This window comes from Neoarius graeffei, chromosome 15 (assembly GCF_027579695.1).
Source record: "Neoarius graeffei isolate fNeoGra1 chromosome 15, fNeoGra1.pri, whole genome shotgun sequence".
In the NCBI taxonomy this organism is placed as follows: Eukaryota; Metazoa; Chordata; class Actinopteri; order Siluriformes; family Ariidae; genus Neoarius; species Neoarius graeffei.
The window spans coordinates 67,028,410-67,047,634 of NC_083583.1; the positions used below are offsets into that span (position 1 = coordinate 67,028,410).

Consider the following 19,225-nt stretch of genomic DNA (forward strand, 5'->3'; position numbering starts at 1 on the left):
TTCTAAAGAATGTCACACACTTGGCACTGGCTTCACCAGTCGTAATTAGCAACAGAAGCTTACCGCATCCCGCTAAACAGCTACACAGAACATGTTAATGATGCCTTTGCCATTCTCACAGTCACAAATCTAAACTCTAGACCATAACACAGTACGATTATATTTTGGTCCATCATGGCTTCCCAAATTCTTTTTTTTTTCAAAGGACATTTTGAATATTCTGACCATCTTTCATTTGTTTAATTCTATATATACACAATTTAGAACTGCTGTAATGTTCAGCGTTCGCATCATACACAAATACTGTAATGTCTAGCACAAGTGACTAAAAACCAAAGGAATATTCCTTGCAGTGAATTACCAGACGCTGTTTATCAGGTTTCCAAGTCAAACTGCACAACGTTTCATAATGACAGTGATGCACAGAGATCTTAAAAACACCGATTAGCTCTTTCCGCTGTCTTCGTGATTGCTGTCATGAACCGTGTCTCAATTTGAAAACTGAAAGCAGTGTTGTAGTCGAGTCACTAAACCTCGAGTCTGAGTCAAGTCCAAGTCATTAAAAAAAATTGAGTCGGGTCCGAGCCAAGTCCACTATTGATCCGAGTCGAGTCCGAGAACAAGACTCCAACCGCACCATTTGACGGTGGCTGTTTCAGCGCCATTAACATTAGTTTGCTCCTGAACATGACGTATAAACAGGTGAATGCGCTTCTCTTTGTCAGGGAGTGTGAAGTATTCTGTCAGAGATGGTTGGGAGATGGATGGAAGTGCAGAAGGTGTGTTTATTAATACAAGTGAAGACGGTAAACAATCCAGAACAGCAGGTAAAATCGTAAAACAGTGAAACAGACAACAGATCGAGCGAGGCACAAACAGGCTATCGTAGACTTGACAGAATCAAGGACGAGAAAGAGAAAATCAGGGATCAGGAAACCAAACAAGGAAATAAAGCTTGGTAATGTGTCAGCAACGCAACTCAATACTTCACAAAGTAAGTGCGTTTTCACAGTTTTGATATCGGCGTGCTGATTGTGCCTTAATCCTGCGCAGGTGCAAGGCATTTACAGTGCGCACGTGAGAGTCCGCATGGCGTGCGCGCTGTCTGGGAGCGCGCCCAAGAGTCTATCTGATGCACGCACCAAGGCACACAGGTGTGACACTCTTGCACAAAATTAGTACAAAAATTAATGTAGATATAAATATCTTGTGCCAAATTATCATGGCGTTACAAAAAATAAAGAAATAATCCGAGTCCTCGTCTCCAATTTATGAGTCTGAATGCAGTTAATGTACGAGTCCAAGTCATCAGTGCTCAAGTCCAAGTCGAGTCACAAGTCCTTAAAATTAGGGCACGAGTCGGACTTGAGTACTACAAGCCTGACTGAAAGTATTAACGAATCTACAAGATACAGACACAAAGGGACCTTCTGACAGGTTGCTTTATTCCAATACAAGATGTATCCTAAACCCTGAGGGTTTGTTTTCTCCCAGTGACCGAGCACAGAGAGTAGGGCCAGATATCACAGAAGTCCTGTTGAGTGCTACTATGAGAGGAATGGCATTCCCAGTATTTCACATGGTATTCCAGATTTACTAAGAGAGCCGTAGTTGCAAAAGAAAGCAACTGGACTTGCTTGAAATTCTTAAAGACATTTCACCTCTCATCCAAAAGGCTTCTTCGGTTCTGTCCGACGAGTGGAGAGTTCCAGGTATTTATCCTCTAGTGCAGTGGTTTTCAAAGTGGGGGCCGCCAGGGGGCGCTAGGGGGGCCTCAGAAAGTTAGAGGGACGATAACAAAAAAATTGCAAAAAATATATATACTTTTTAAAAATAATTATTATTAAATATATTGTAATTAGTTTTTTAATCAGTATTATAAAATATAATTATTAATAATAATATATCATATCGAAACGTTGTTTGCCATGCTCATCTCTCCGATTGCCTGTGACGGTGCGGTTTGCGCCATTTATCAAGCTGCTTTGCTCCTCAAGCTAGCGTATTGCTAGCACAAAATGGAAAGGTTTTTGAAGAAGAGACCGAAGGAACAAACCAACAGCCCTGCTGTGGAGGACACTGCTGCGAAAAAAACTAAGAAGTCCTGGCCAACTAAAATCCAAAAATATGAGGCAGCATACATTTAAGTATGGCTTTACAGCCATACAGAAAAATGGCCATGATTGCCCGAAATGCATCCTCTGTCTGGAGACCCTGTCAAACGAGTGCTTAAAACCTTCGAAACTTCAGCGTCACTTGGTACAAAAACATCCGACAGATGCCAAAAAAACAGTAGATTTCTTCAGACGCAAAGAAAAGCATTTGGTCAGGCAATCTGCTGCATTCACCCAGCAAGCTACTGTCCCCGAGTGGGCCCTGAAGGCATCATTTTTAGCCTCGTACCACATTGCTCGTGCTAAAAAACCTCACTCAATTGGAGAAGATTTGATTTTACCAGCCACCAAAGACATTGTCCGAGAATTGCTTGGTGAGGATGCTGCCAAAAAAATCGATGCTGTCCCACTCTCTGATAACACCGTGAGCTGACGGATTGGTGGCATGGCTCAAGACGTATCTGCTCAGCTGTTGGAGCAGGTGAGAGCCAGCGAATACTTCGCACTTCAGCTGGATGAGAGCACAGATTTATCCAATGAGGCCCAACTGCTTGTGTACATCAGATTTATTTCACAGGAAAGATTTGTGGAGGAAATACTATTTTTGTAAAGCACTTGAAAGAAGAACTACTGGGAAAGACATTTTTCAAGTTTTGGATGATTACATCGAGTCTAACGGATTGGACTGGACCCGTTGTGTGGGGGTGTGTTCGGACGGAGCCGCGGCAATGACCGGGAAGATCAGTGGAGTGACCGCGCTCATTAAGCAGAAAGCCCCGCATGTAGTGGCCACACACTGCATGCTCCATCGCGAGGCACTGGTCGCAAAAAGGATGGATGACGAGTTGAATCAGGTACTACAGTTGGTTATACAGTTTGTTGTTCAGTGCGAAGATATTTGTGTTGAAAACATGTTAGTTAATAATATTCTTATGCTAAACAAATGTAACAATTATTGACTATTGAATAAAAGTAAGAGAAAACATTCTAAAAGTTGATGTTTCTTTACATATTTTGTAGCATTGTCTGTGGGTTTGCAAAGGGGGTCCCCGGCCAGAAGCTAATGCTGTTTGGGGGGCCTTGGCATGGAAAAGTTTGGGAACCCCTGCTCTAGTGGACCAAAGGCAACCCTAAGGAGAGTTGTTGAGGTCACATGAGTCGTTGACCCTCTCAGTCATCCTGTAGGTTGTTAGGGTAACTGGAGGCCAGGTGTAAACGGTGTTAGCAGCCTAGAGGTTTGCTCTAGGCTGCTAACCTAGATCACCCTATCATTAGGGTTGTAGGTACCGCCTGTATTGTCTTTTAGGACTACAATTCCCATCACCAGCTTCCGCGTTGACCTGCGTCACACCGGGGCGGGATCACCAACGTCACATCCTCCATGAAGGCATAAGTAACGGAACACATTTCCGCTCTCCCTCTTTCCATCTTAGACTTCAAGCTGTCTGGACACAGAGAGATTTGCTCTGACCGAGCAAACCAGATAAAGACGTCTTTTCTTTTCCTCAAGAATCAGAGTTTCGCGCTTTCCTCTCACCTTTGGCCACGGTAGATTCTCGGATCGCGCGATTTTTAAACTCAGCTTGAGTTACAACCGGTTTTCAGTTATTCATTGTACGTATGTACGGACTGCAGCCCAAGCAGTTAATTAATGTTAGAAGCGACCGGATCCTTCTAATTAAAGCGTGTACACATTGTCTGATCAGAGACTTTGTTTTCATCACGAGCAATCACGCGTCGGACCAAGAGATCCTCTGCTTTCCACAGAAGCGACTCACGTGCTCCACAACGGTGAAACTCCTCTTCATAATTTTGCGTAGAGGCAAGACACTAAGTAAGACTTGGCATTTTGGGCATAAAAACTAGTCTTAGGAATTAGTTTATTTATTAGTGTGAATTTAAACTCAGGAACTGTTTAAGTGTGCACATTGATTTTGTGCTTCTATTATTGTTCTATTTTTGATCTCTCAATTGTTTAATAGATAGGTTTTGCATGCCCCCTTTTTCTTTCTAACACTTTAATTTCATTATTTACACATTTTGACCTTATCAAGATTTCAGTGGATTCAGTACTGTTATAAGCTAGTGAAATTAGCCTACGGCTAAAGGCCAATTTATGCTGACAACCCAGTCCTCGCAGATGGCGTCGCAGAAGGCGTCTGCGAAGCCCCCCCCCTCGCAGACGCTCTGCGTGCACCTCCCAAAAATTGTGACCACCACAGACAGCCTCGCAGACAGCGTCGCAGACAAGAGGGCTCTGATTGGTCCACTCTACATCCGCTGTACACGCACTTCCGCTTCCCTACTTTCCCGGTTTGGTTTGTTTTCACGACCGCCATTTTTAAAAACACAAGCGAAGATGGAGCAGCACGAAGAGCGGTTGATCGAGGAAGTACGTACATCCATAGATTTACATAGAAGACTAGATTCCTCACCGCATATTCCAGAACGTCCGCACAGAGCGGCCATCTTACCACAGACAAGGGGTATGAAGACTTACGCAAGCACAGCACAGCCCAGCACTCACATTATAATTTACAGGAAATCAAAGTACTGACTTTGATGACAAGGTGATGTGTGTGTCTGTGTGTGTTTTAATTGTAGATGTTTATATCAGTATGTTTAGTTTTATTTTAACTGCACATTGGAGCCTAGTCAAATGAAATTTCAATCTTCTGTGCTAACATATATTGACTTTGACATGATAATCAGCTTTGAATGTTCTTTTTGTAAATGTAAAGATATCTTTTTATCCTTGGAAGTATAACCACATGTGATTAATTAAATGCTTTTTTGTCACAAACTACCATGAGTCGCTGTCACTGTTTTATACTATTACTTACTCGGGCAGTGCATTTGTTATTATGCTATGATGTGAGTTTACATTTGTTATTATGCTATGATGTGAGTGCATTAGGTTTTTGAGGTGGATGAAGTATTTCTGAAGTTTCAGAAGTGAGTAAGCTGTTTATTTAACTTTAGCTTCCCCTACGGCCCTATCACATGTAAAAATATTTTCACTAAAAATGGGAAATAAATTGTATGGTTATTTGTCCTAAGGCCGCAGTTATCCATAAGTATGCAGTGTTAGGCTTCTCACAGCATAGGCATTTCAGCATGCATCCTGTCTTACAGTCTGTAGTATACTGAAATATTTTCGCCAAGCTATGCGTATTTTTTTAAAACATAAAATGATTATTCATCATTAATATCATAAATACATACTTCCGTTTGTTTTTTTTATATAACAAACCAAACCATTTGAATATCGATTGAAATTTGAGGAAGTTACGGTCATCTGAAAAGTACATATCGCTACCAACACAATGTAATGGGTAAGCCAGCTGTCTGAGGTAAGATGGCCGCCATGTGCGGACGTTCGACTTTGTTGACGGGCAACGGGGACGAGGCATCTAGTCTTCTATGTAAATCTATGCGTACATCTATACGACTCCAGTTCTAGTCATTATAAGTAACCAGAGGATAAACACTCCACTAACCACACCCACCAACTACTCCTAGCGATTTCGCAACTTCGCGCCCCCTTGCGTTGTGGCGGTGAATAACATCGCGCACGCCTATTACTCCCCGCTCAACGATAAATTACAACTGTCTGCGAAAAGCTATCTGCGAAAGCCTTGTCGCAAGAGCATGCAGAGGCCTTAATTCTTTTGTCTCATTAGCATCCAGGGCTAAGGGTATTGTCTCAAGGGAAGGCGGTCCTCCCCCACACTCACATACACACCCTTTTGTTTTAACTCCACGAGGTAGGATCCTTGGGCCTTAGCTAGCCACATACGGCTAATTCTTTTGTCTAATTAGCAACCAAAGCTAACTCTCTTGTTTTACTTAGAAACACGTGGTCACCAGGCCTCTCACACACAATTCTTTTGTCTAATTAGCAACCAAAGCTAACTCTCTTGTTTTACTTAGAAACACGTGGTCAATTCCACCACACATACACACACCTAGCCAGCATTCAAAACTAACTCCTTCGTTGTAGGCCAGAAGGCTTTACACACACACTACATGTTTCATGTTTAATTTCCTTTTAATACACACACACACACACACACACACACACACACACACCTCACTGTTTGCTGAAGATTTCAACTGTTATTATTCATTTTTATCTTTGTCATAATAAATTCCATTATTATTGAAACTGTGTGTTTATTTGCTGTTCCGATATTTTTGAAGTGACTCAATCTCAAAGGATTCCAAGGTGCATATAGGTTGTGTAATATGGTCAGTGATCATAATAATTTGGAACATACCATAATTTAGCTGTTTGATAATTTATTATTGAGCATCAAAATTAAAGGTATTATATAATGAGACTGATTTAATGACTTAATGAGACTGATTTAATGAGATTGATCACTTAATTACTAATTGCACCTACAGGGTGATCTGTGGGTCACTGGCTCTTTCTAGCATCATGTGAATCTTTGAAGTCAGCTGAGTTCTGGTGTGGATGTGTATTCAGTTTTCTGGGAAGTGTACCAAGGACTGCCTTGTAGGTCGCTGATAAGTAATGTCTCAGTCCACCTCCTCTGTTCAACGATGGTCATTCCAGGTTGACGAATATAGCTTCACAGGATGACTGAGGCCCTGTTTACATTATTTCGAATCAGCGGATCATCAGATTAACGTTTTTAAAACGATTCGCGTGCACACAGCAACGCCAATACACGATTCGCGTGCACACAGCAACGCCAATACACGGATACGCTAATCACATGACTAATTAGACGGCACGTCACATGATCCCAGTGCATATCGGGCATGCGCAAGTCACTCACCACTTGCAAGTGGAAGGATGGCAAGCGAACACCTTCTCCAGCAGATAAACACACCTGGCTGTGATGTTCATGTTCTCACTGAGTTTAAGCGCCTGAAGGAGGTTGAAATGTGTAAATAAACCTCAGTGCAGCTCAGCGCTTCCTCCTGCGCTCCAAATCACTCCACCCTGAACAGCGAGTGCCCTCTGGAGGGTGCGCACTCCGGCCCTGCGCAGCTCACAGAGCGCGCGAGTGAAGCGCACGAGCAGTGATTCGGGACTGAGCCGCTGTGTGTGTGTGATCCCAACGCCAGCGAATCAGGAAGGTGGATGTCACAGTGACGTTGTCCAATGACGACGTCAGCTAGAGCTCAGCACAGCGTATCCGCGTATCCTCAATGTTTACACAGCACCGGACCAGACACGAACTGGATTGAATACGTGGGCTCTGGCGGATTCCCGTTTCCCGGCGTTTTAATGTGAACGGACAGTGCATCCGCGAAGAAAACGAGACAGATACGGTCTAATGTAAACTTGGCCTGAGAGTGTCAACAACCCATGTGACCTCAATGACTCCCTTTAGGGTTGCTTTTGATCCACTAGAGGATAAATACCTGGAACCCCCCACTAGTCAGACAGAACTGAAGAAGCCTTTCGGATGAGAGGTGAAACATCTTCAAGGATTTCAAGCAAGTCTAGTTGCCTTCTTTAGCATCTACGGTTTACTATGACCTGGATGACTGAGAACCTTCACAGACATATTTACAAAAAAAGCTTTTCAAAACAGCTCTGCTTCATTCTCAATGAATTATTAAGGTTTGTTTGCCACCAGGATGGAACAAATGGCAATAAAACTCTGTGTGAAGAAGCAGAAATTCTTTACAGACAGCGCAGAACAGATCTTGTGCTGGTGTACGCCAATCAGCCTCAACACTGAAACCACTGAGAGGTGAAGTGAATAACATTGATTATCTCATTACAGTGGCACCTGTCAAGGGGTGGGATATATTAGGCAGCAAGAAAGAGAATAATCAGTTCTTGAAGTTGATGTGTTGGAAGCAGGAAAAATGGGCAAGCGTAAGGATCTGAGCGACTTTGACAAGGGCCAAATTGTGATGGCTAGATGACTGGGTCTGAGCATGTCTAAAAAATGGCACATCTTGTGGGGTGTTCCCCGCAAGTTATGCAGTGGTTAGTACCTGCCAAAAGCAGCCCAAGGAAGGACAACCAGTTAAAACAGAAAGAGACCAGGGTCAAATTTTTCAGCAGTTTGTGCTACAGTAGCGCTTCTGTGGGATTGGACCATATGAGCTAGGCTTCATGTCCCATGTAAATCAATGAGCCTTCGACACCCATGACCCTGTCACCGGTTCACCGGTTGTCCTTCCTTGAACCACTTTTGTTCGGTACTAACCACTGCATACTGAGAACACCCCACAAGATGTGCCATTTTGGAGATGTTCAAGACCCAGTCATCTAGCCATCACAATTTGTCAAAGTCGTTCAGATCCTTACGCTTGCCCATTTTTCCTGCTTCCAACACATCAACTTCAAGAACCGATTATTCTCTTTCTTGCTGCCTAATATATCCCACACCTTGACAGGTGCCACTGTAATGAGATAATCAATGTTATTCACTTCACCTCTCAGTGGTTTTAACGTTATGGCTAATCAGTGTATTTATGCTGCCATACGCATTGCGTAATTATTCCATGGAAGCGAGACGTTCCATGTCTTGCGGGAATTGTATATTCTGTTTTAAATGTGAGAATAACGAGGGCTACCGACAGAGAAAACATATCAGATTGCGTAAGAAACAGCCAAGTGTTCTCCACGGGCGCTTTTAAAGTGGCGCACCGCCACGTTATAATTCTGGCCCGCCACCCTTCCCTTGGCCAAAAAAAAAATATGTAACTTCATCAGTATACACCAAATAAATCGTATTCACTTTATTATAATTTTGTAATTATTTAACACGCAGAAGACCATTAAACAAATGCATACAGGGCTATCCCTGCATTACACTACACCGCACCACATTACACTATACTGACACATAGTAACGCTGGAAGCCACAAGCTGCAGCTAGCCAGCAGCTAAATAACTTTGCGGGTGTTTGTAGCGTTATTGTGCAACGGTTACGCTTATCTATCGTCTTTTCTGACCATGCACAGTTACAGTAATCATATAACAGCACACACACATTAGTTAAGCTCAGGTCTTTTATTTTACGTATCTGTGATCGTGTAGGCAAGAGCTGCATTTTCCCGTTGCTTCACTGTTTGTTTACTGCAGTTCCTGGGTCAAAGGACCCGAGCTACGGAGGCCGGGGTGGCTTTGTAGTGCTAGTCTCGGGCACGCGCACCAGTTCGTGCATGAATTGGAGTGGTTTCACCCAATTAACATTATGTGTATTGTAAAAAAAAATGTATGCATTTATTGTAATTGGGTATTTTGTTTATGCATGGAAGTTCATTTATTTTTCACACACAGAAAAAATATAATTAATTCAGGGAGGCGCAACAGGCGCATCGGTCTCAACTGAAATGTCAAATGAGTCTCACGTTGACAATAAAGATGATATGTACAGTAAGAATGTTAATTTTTTGTAAAATTATTTTAACAATGATTTAGCATTTCCAATCCATTTATTGGCCAGTTTCACCGTCAAAAAAAGACCAAAGTCCGTCAGCTTCAGGGGGACTTCGCCACCTTTTATTTTTGAAAAGTGGAGAACCCTGATTGGACCCTGATTTAGAAAACAACCTCCTGCATTACCCACAATGCTGTTTAACTTTCACTCCACTTGTTACCTTTCACTCCATCGCCACCTAAACAGAATGATGCAGCGGCCCTTTAGTCCCTTAGCTTTCTCACCTCCTCATCTGTACACTCTTCTCAAACAGAGCAAGTCTCATGCTACCACCACCATTCATGCCATTGTGCTTGGGATCTCATAGATCGGTAAACACGAGAGCCGTACGAGTTATCGACCACGCCCCAGAACGAAAATACCACCCTCTCTGAGTAATTAAGAATCATATTTACAAATCCCATCATTTCTATCATTATGGAAATGTTTTTTTTAATAACTACCAAATCAATGTGATCCCAAAGCCCTTACATATACAGTAGCTACCCCATCTGTCTGAAAGCCAGGACTTCACCGTGTGTGTGTGAAAATAATAATGCTGTGCGAATAAAATAGTCATGTCCTTTCAGCTGAATGAGACTGCGTACTGTCTTTATGAACATTTATTAACATTTATATCTTGTGATAAGTTTTCTGTAAAATAAAAACATCCCAGAGAGACACGGGAAGAAGTACATCGGGGTTTTTTTTTTTTTTTTTTTTTGGGGGGGGGGGGGGGGGGGGGGTGTTATGTTTGGACAGAGGAACCTGACAGACCTGGTCAAGCTCCTCTTTCCCTGCTAACTGTTCAATCATAAATCATCATCTGTGTATACGGTTGCGTGTTATAAACCAAATTATTATTTTTTTAAAATATGAGAATTCACACAAACACACCTCGTCCCAACCTCATTCGGTCGTCCCTCAGGCTTTACTCAAACTCTGCATATAAGCCCCTGGTCTTTTTTTTTCTTTTCAGAATAAAGCCGTTTGCTATCGTTTATAACCATAGGATCAAAGTTTTACCTTCTGAAATTGATTACCAAACGCCGAGAGCGAGCCTTACAGACACAGTGTGGGCTGACTGGCTTCACTGCGGGATTCGGCTTGTGGATTTGGCTTCCTCTGCCCTTTAAAACACAATTATAAGCTCCCAAGCTCACCAGCTATGGCACTGTTTCCATAAGTCTGGAGTTGACAAAAAAAAAAAACTATGTTTATATTTTTAAATGTTACAACTGATGAACTCCAGAGCGTCCCTGCGTGATTTGGCTTCCTCTGCCTTTTTTGCATTAAACCTCTAAAGATCTGAAGTCACTTAAGTTTGTTAAAGTTGTTTATACAAATTACGCTGCATTTTAACGGATCCTGGGACAAAAAGGCTGAGTCTAAGGACTGCCAGAGAGTCGGTAAGGGTGTTTTCATACTTGCTCAGAATACTCGAGGCTATACCTGAGGCTTATTTGTGGGCAGGACTAATAGCTTTCCAAAGCATGGCTCGATTGCGCAATTCCATTGCGGTTCATTCGCATGATGTTATTACTTTCCTGTGGTACCAACAGCAGGGAATGTCATCATGCAAACACGGAGCTGATCTTGTATAAAATAAGAGTTTTACAAGTCCAGGTTGACGTTTTAAGTGATGGGTTCCGTGCAACCACTCACACCACAAACTGAACTGGTTACAGCGCTCCAGCCCGAAGAAAATCTGGTGTTATTTACCACCAAGCTGAACCAATCCAATCACATTCCTCAGCATGCAGCCCCAAGCCTTCCACACCTGATGTGGACCATGCCATGGTTCTGTTTGAAGAGAACCCCAGACTGCTGTTTTTAAAAGGACCTGCAAATCGGCTCACTGGAGTACTCGTGGACTCGAAAACAACGTTCACACTTCACAGATCACATGAGTCTGGGAAAAAAAAACAACACTGAGAGTGGCCCTTGAGCAAGACCCTTACCTCTTCATCCACGGATGGACAAATCACAAGCAAGTTATGATGTCACGGTTGGTGTCTAAAAAATTGACTGACATGATGGATTCAGACAGCGGTAATGTACGGACACGTGTCAAGACTCTCAGAAGGTGGTGGCATCATTGGGATTCAAATTCACCATCTCAGAGATAGAGGTTTTTTGTTGTGTCATATGGGAGTAATCAATTGTTTTATCTATGAAACAGCTAGCTCTTCTTAAAATTATGCTGGCTAGGTATTTATGTATTTCTGAGGTAAAGGTATCTTCTCTAATGCAGGACAACAAACACTGGGCACTTTTATTGTCAAAAATAAAATATGTCGGGGGCGTCGGGGCTCAGGCGGATAAGGCGCCATACCATAAATCCGGGGACCCGGGTTCGATTCTGACCTGAGGTCATTTCCCGATCCCTCCCCGTCTCTCTGTCCCACTCATTTCCTGTCCTGTCTCTACACTGTCCTATCCAATAAAGGTGAAAAAAGCCCAAAAAATATCTCATCTCATCTCATTATCTCTAGCCGCTTTATCCTTCTACAGGGTCGCAGGCAAGCTGGAGCCTATCCCAGCTGACTACGGGCGAAAGGCGGGGTACACCCTGGACAAGTCGCCAGGTCATCACAGGGCTGACACATAGACACAGACAACCATTCACACTCACATTCACACCTACAGTCAATTTAGAGTCACCAGTTAACCTAACCTGCATGTCTTTGGACTGTGGGAGAAACCGGAGCACCCGGAGGAAACCCACGCGGACACGGGGAGAACATGCAAACTAGGGTTGGGCGATGTCTCCTTAATTGGCAGATGACGATGTTTACAGTGAAACGATGCGATGGACGATGATATCGTCAGAGGATGGGGGGGGTTTGAGTGATTTGCGGAATTCATGACCAAATTTAATACTATATAAAAACATAATTAATAATTATAAAATAACAGTAGTATATAAGCTACTTGGTATTGATACTACGGACTTCCCGGGCTTTAACGTGTAAGGGAAAAAAAAAACTTCCATTGCATTTGAATGGCCCGTGCGCTGAGAATGTCACTATCCCATACTATATATTTATTTACTTAATTGTAACACTAAATAAATAATTAGGCCTACATAAAAATAATAATCTACTAATAATGATAATTTAATGGTAATACATTTTAAAAACTACCGTATTTCTGGACTACACATCGCTCCGGAGTTTGCATCAGCCAAAAAATCCATTATGAAGACGAAAAAAACATATATACGTCGCACCGGAGTATAAGTCGCATGGCCAGCCGAACCATGAAAAAAAAGTGCGACTTATAGTCCGAAAAATACGGTATATACTTTACATAATCCATACTCTTCCTGGGCTTTGGCGCGCTGCGCGTGATAAAAAGCTGTCATTCCATTCTGCTTGAAATTTTAATGTTAACGATTAAAAGCTTCCAATTTCATTAGAAAGGCTCGTTTCATTTCATTTGAACAGCTGGCAGCCTACTATGACGCAGAAGTTGGTTGGAAAGAAGGGCACGACTTCGCCTATTTGGAATTTCTTTGGTTTTGAACCAGATGAGCGTGGGCAACCAAAGGACATAAACAAATGTGTCTGCAAGATTTGCGCATCTGTGGTCCGTGTCAAAGATGGACAGACAACAAATTTGCGCGATCACCTGCGTGTTCACCATCCTGAACAATATGCGACCCTCAACGTGTCCGTGCGTACAGGGCCTTGCAAAAAAGCGCAACCGACCATATCTGGGATGTTTGCGAAAAGCACTAAATATAAAACTGACAGTGACAGGTGGAGGGAGCTGACAGGTGTTGTGACTCGCTACCTGGCCAAAGAAATGGTATCGTTCAACACGGTGGAGAAGCCCACTTTCAGGGCCATGCTACACACGTTTGACAGGCAGTACGAGTTGCCAGGTCGCAAATATTTTTCTAATACGGCTGTACCCAATCTTTTCAATGAGATAAGAAGTGGCATTGCAACCGAGCTGGGCCAGGTGGAATATTTGGCCTTGACAACTGACATGTGGTCCAGCTGCAACATGATGCCATACATGTCAGTGACCGCACATTATGTCAACCAAGAGTGGAGAATGCAGTCCAAATGTCTACAGACCAACTTCATGCCAGAGACGCATTCGGCGGACAATTTGGAGGATGCTCTGCGCAGCACGATCATGGAGTGGAACATACAGGAGAAAAGGATCGCCTGCATAACCACTGACAATGGGGCGAATATCGTCGCTGCCATCCGGCAGTTGAAATGGCAATGGCTGAGTTGCTTTGGCCACAACCTGAACCTGGCCATTAACAACTCCCTGGCGCAACAGAAGGCGAGCACAGACCGTGCTTTTGGAGTTTGCCGAGCTGTCAACGCTGCCTTTTCCCACAGCTGGCTACGGCGAAATGAGCTTCGGAAAGCGCAGGTGGAAATGAACCTCCCTGAGCATTCATTGATCACGGTAATATTTTAAACAGTTCTAACAACTAAATAGTATTTAAATTATTATATAGCTTTTTAAATCATTAGCATATTCAGGGCCAAATATAGGCTAGATTATTTTATCATTTAATGTGCAGCTTATTGACATTAGGCTAACTTAAAGTGGATAACTAGGCCTGTGTCTTTACTGATAGGATTGTGCCACGCGATGGGGCTCAAAACAGCAAATGGTGGAAAGAATACTGGAGCAAGCACAAGCCATCAAACGTGTGCTTGCTGAAGACAAAAGCCGCCGCCCACTGCCCCAACTGACATGGCAGGACATAAGTGTTCTAGAATCGGTGAACAAGGCGCTGAAGCCAGTGGCGGATTTCACAGATATTCTTTCTGGGGAAAACTACATAACGGTGTCCTCCCTGGTACCCATGCTGGGCCATTTAGAAAGTGTGCTGGAGAAATGTGATGATGATTCCGAATTGACAGCCAACCTGAAGCGTGTTGTCCTGGAGCAGATGGAACGCAGATATGATGACACCATTCAGAGGATGCTGCGTAAAGCCACACTGCTTGACCCCAGGTACAGAGGCGACCACATGAGCCCCCAAGCACTTCGCTGTACAAAATGTGAGCTGATTGAAGAGGTCGTGGCAGAAATCATTCATTCAAGTGCAACACCCGGCCCGGCACAAGGCGGAGAAGAGGAAACGGGAGAAAGCGCCGCGGCAGTGCCCAAAAAAAAGAAGGCGTCTTTGGGGAGCCTTTTAGGGAAGAGGGGAGCCAGAGAATCCACGCTCACTGACGAGCAAAGAGCTGAAGCAGAAATGGCCATCTACCTGCAGGAAAGTGCAATCGATGGGGAAGAGGATCCACTGATATGGTGGAAAAATAATCAGTGCAGGTTTCCGTTAATGGCAAACATCTCAAGAAAATATCTGTGCATATGCGCTACCAGCACGCCGTCAGAAAGAGTTTTCAGCACCGCGGGTAGTGTAGTCACCCCAATCCGCAGCTTATTAAAGCCAGAGAAGGTTAACATGTTAGTTTTCTTGGCCAGAAACATTGAAATTTAAACATGTTGGAATACACGGCCCTCTTAACCTTTTAAGTTATTACATTTTTTGCGCGTTTCGGGAAGCCATGTTTTCTGTTTGTTTTATTATTTTGCTTGCTCTTATACCCATGTTCTCTGGTTCTTTATTGTTCTGCTGTGATATCATAGTGAACTGCATGACGATTTCTTTTAAAGCTTTTGCAGTAAAAATGGCATAGCCATTTAAAAGTTCTGTCTTTGTGGCAGCATTTCGTGCAGTATACCTTCCATTATCTTGATCTTGATATGTTGTTCAACTTTTAATAAACGTGTTTACAGAAACACCTTCGTGCCTATTCATTTTATAGCCTTTGTACTGCAAAGTTAATGCTTTCGCTGAAGTTGAACGTCATACAGTTGACAATGAGCATGTTTCCCGACGCACTACGACCAGGCTTATTCTATTTGCTCAAATATTGAACATTAATACAGACATGTAGAAAAAAAAACGAAGGCAAGCTATAGCCTCAAGATATAAATAATAATAGCCTATTAATAATAGAATAATAATAATAAATAATATAATAGGCTAATTAGTCCTATTTGTAGCCACACAGTATTTTAATTGTCATGTCTGACTACTTAAACTCTAATGCATATTAGTTATATTCGTGATTTGATCATTTACCGTGCAATCCTGCTAAATTTTTAGGTCAACAGGCCTAAAGAAGGTCAGTGCATGTTTCTGACAAAAAAGGGGCGTGGCATCGCGATGGTTACTATCCATCGCGATGGTGGGTCATAAATGACGATGGACGATGATATCGTCCATTGGCACAACCCTAATGCAAACTCCACACAGGAAGGCCCTCGCCGACCCCGGGGCTCGGCCCCGGGGCTCGAACCCAGGACCTTCTTGCTGTGAGGCGACAGCGCTAACCACTACACCACCGTGCCGCCCCCAAAAAATATCTTTTAAAAAAAGTAAAAAAAATATCCATAATAAAGAGCCAATCACTGAATATTACAGTGGTATAAATCAGTCTGAACTGAACTCACTGGCCACTCCAGATTCAAGGGGGTGTGGCTTTGCTGATGTGGCAAGGGGAGAGGTGGGAGCAAGGAGCACAAAACAAAATTAAAAAAAAAAAAAACTACTTCATATCCATACTGCCTTTCCACCAACACAAACTAGGTGCTAGTGCCGGTTCGGAGTTGGTTCAATTACTAATCACTGGTTTGTTTTTCCACGGGCCAGAGAGGCACGTCATTAAGTCAGCGTATATGTCTGTATCTGCTCTCTCTCCCAGCAACACTAGCACCAAGTGAAACACCAACAATGGCGGACTACGGGATGAGGCAGACTAGAATCTACACTAGCTCAGGTTTTTTTGTTTTTTTATTACATCACATCACAGGCATTTAGTAGACGCTCTTCTCCAGAGCGATGTACAACAAACCCAGAGCAGCTTGAGGAGCAGTTGGGGGTTAGGTGCCTTGTTCAAGGGCACTTCAGCCATTTCTGCTGCTCCAGGGAATCAAGCTGGTGACCTTTTAGTCCCAAAGCTATTTCTCTAACCTTTAGACCATGGCCTTCCTATGGTCACAAAGTATGAGTTGGTCTTGTTGGTCATGATAATCCCACCCCCAGCTGCTCTAGACCAGCAAACTCTTCTTGGTTCTAGACCAGCAAACTGTTGGTGCTGCTCTCGAACCAGGTTTCCTGCCTGAGAGCTGGTTCTTTGGGTGTGAAGAACTGGTTTGAGATTAGGCACTGGCTCCTAACCAGCCCTCATACTGCTTTAGTGGAAACAGAGGTCCAGTCTTGAATAATCTTCTTCTTTCAGCTGCTCCCGTTTAGGGTCACCACAGCATCCATCCATCCATTATCTGTAACCGCTTATCCTGTACAGGGTCATGGGCAGGCTGGAGCCTATCCCAGCTGACTATGGGCGAGAGGCAGGGTACACCCTGGATAAGTCGCCAGATCATCGCAGGGCTGACAGAGACAAACAACCATTCACACTCACACCTACGGTCAACTTAAAGCCACCAATTAACCTAACCTGCATGTCTTTGGACTGTGGGGAAAACCGGAGCACCCAGAGGAAACCCACGCAGACACGGGGAGAACATACAAACTCCACACAGAAAGGTCCCCATCGGCCACTGGGCTCGAACCTAGAACCTTCTTGCTGTGAGGCGACAGTGCTAACCACAACACCACCTGATGCAACCCTTCCCAAGGTATCCAGGCTTGGGACTGGCACTAAGTATGGACTGGCTTGTACAACCCCAGTGGCGGGGTATTTCACCTAATCTGCATATCTTTGGACTGTGGGGGAAACCGGAGCACCCGTCGGTCATGAGGTTCGAACTCGGAACCTTCTTGCTGTGAGGCAACAGTGATAACCACTGCACTGCCACCCGGAGGTCCAGTCTTGAAGAATCTTCACTTAATGCACCTTTAATGTGAGCTACCTGTGTTCACTCGAATTCAAAATAATAATAATTTCCTGTGTAGTCGTGAGGAACTTGCACTTTTCTATGCCTAATACGAAAGTAATATAATAAATAATAACCAAATACAAGGCTAACTCGAGCTATGAGTTGACTTTGATGACAAAACTTGAAGAGTAACACGAAATGCAGGCGTTTGTTTTTCGGTTCGGTTCGGTTCACCGACATTAAAATGTGGCCAGTGGACACTGCGCATGCGCTGACTTTCTGTCTCTGCATCATTTCTGGTCCATGTTAACATTTGACGACGACGTGCTTCACTTGCTGGCCTAAGTGTTTACTAAACAACTGAAATAAACAACATCGCCGAAGTGGATACGTCGTGTGTGTAACATAAAATAGAAACGGCGACTACGTCGTACTATTAACGAGTTATAACGTGTTAACAACAAACAGGTTTCTGGAGCATGAAGTTACACAGCTAGGAGCATGTGACACACACAAACACATCTTAACACAGGGCCAGTGTTGCTGTAAACAACTTTAAAACAATATATGAAGCCACACTGATGAATTGCGCAAGTCCAGTAATACCCAGGTCACCCAGCACAGCTAGCAACACTCCCACGCTAACTAGCCAGCTAGCTAGAGTTTTAGCTAAACTTTTTTTTTTTTACAAAGTGACTCTTATTATTTTCTAACTGACGGTTGGACGAGCTTTACTCTCCAGCGATTCTCAAAACACACACATTTTAGCATTACTTCCATCACTGACTCGTAACTTGTACGTAGTAAAACCAAGTCATTAGCTAGCAGGTTAGCTTAGCTTAGCTAGCTAACGTCGCTCTATCTCTTACCAGGAAGAGCCAGCCTAGCGTGCACACACTCTTCAACTGGAACTCCGACTGATAACGAGGACAAGGACACGGAGGATGATGATGATGAAGGTGTAAAATAACTCCAAACTTCAGTTCCGGATTAATTCACCAGCTCCCAAGCAAGTGTGTAACACATACACACACTCACACACGCGTGCGCGCGCACAGACTATGGTGGGTAGTCCCAGAAGTAGTGTGTGTGTGTGTGTGTGTGTACACAGGGCGAGTTCTAGCTAACAATTCCTGATCTGCACAATATCTCCCAGCATTCCCATTCTCACCCACACTGGAATATTACAAAAGCTGAATTCTGCTTCCTCTGATTTGATTCCCTTAGTTTGGAGGCAGTTCTAAACACAAAAACTCTCTTCGTGTTCTCCTGATGTCTGCATGGGTTTCCTCAGGGTTCTCTGGTTTCCTCCCACCTCACACGAACATGCCAGTAGCTAGACTGGCTAAGAAAAATCACCCCTAGCTGTGAATGTGTGTGCAGCTGAGTCAATGTTCTCCACATTCATGAAGACACTTTCAGGCTAAAGCGCTTATTGCGTAGCTGTACTTATGCAAATTGACCGACTGTCTAGCTCTGGCTGCAAGGCAAATCACAGTAATGCACTCATTACCTTGCCCAGGACAAGTCCACCAGGGGACGAGGTATTGTTTTCGGTCGGGTTTCTTTGCTTCTTTCTTTGTTTTGTTAACGATATTACGGGAAAACGGCTGGATCAATCTTCATGAAGCTTTCAGGATAGATGGGCATTGGTCTCAAATAGAACCTCCAACATTTTGAGGGTCGTCCGGTCAAGGTCAAAATCGTTTTTGTTGTGGCTACTGCCTCATATAGAGGAGCTAGTCACTATGTCATCATGCTATAAGAATGTAAGAGTGTAACAATCGCGCACTGCGCATA

The 19,225-nt window shown here is 43.5% G+C and overlaps 1 protein-coding gene across 1 annotated transcript in view; it reads right to left on the reverse strand.

The window, feature by feature from the left end:
- Positions 1–18,542, reverse strand: part of nek7 (NIMA-related kinase 7) — a 149,403-nt gene extending 130,861 nt beyond the window's left edge. The window contains exon 1 of the mRNA XM_060941791.1: positions 18,295–18,542. The gene's annotated coding sequence lies outside the window, so the exon portion shown is untranslated. The remainder of the gene's footprint in view (positions 1–18,294) is intronic.
- Positions 18,543–19,225: the final 683 nt, after the last annotated feature.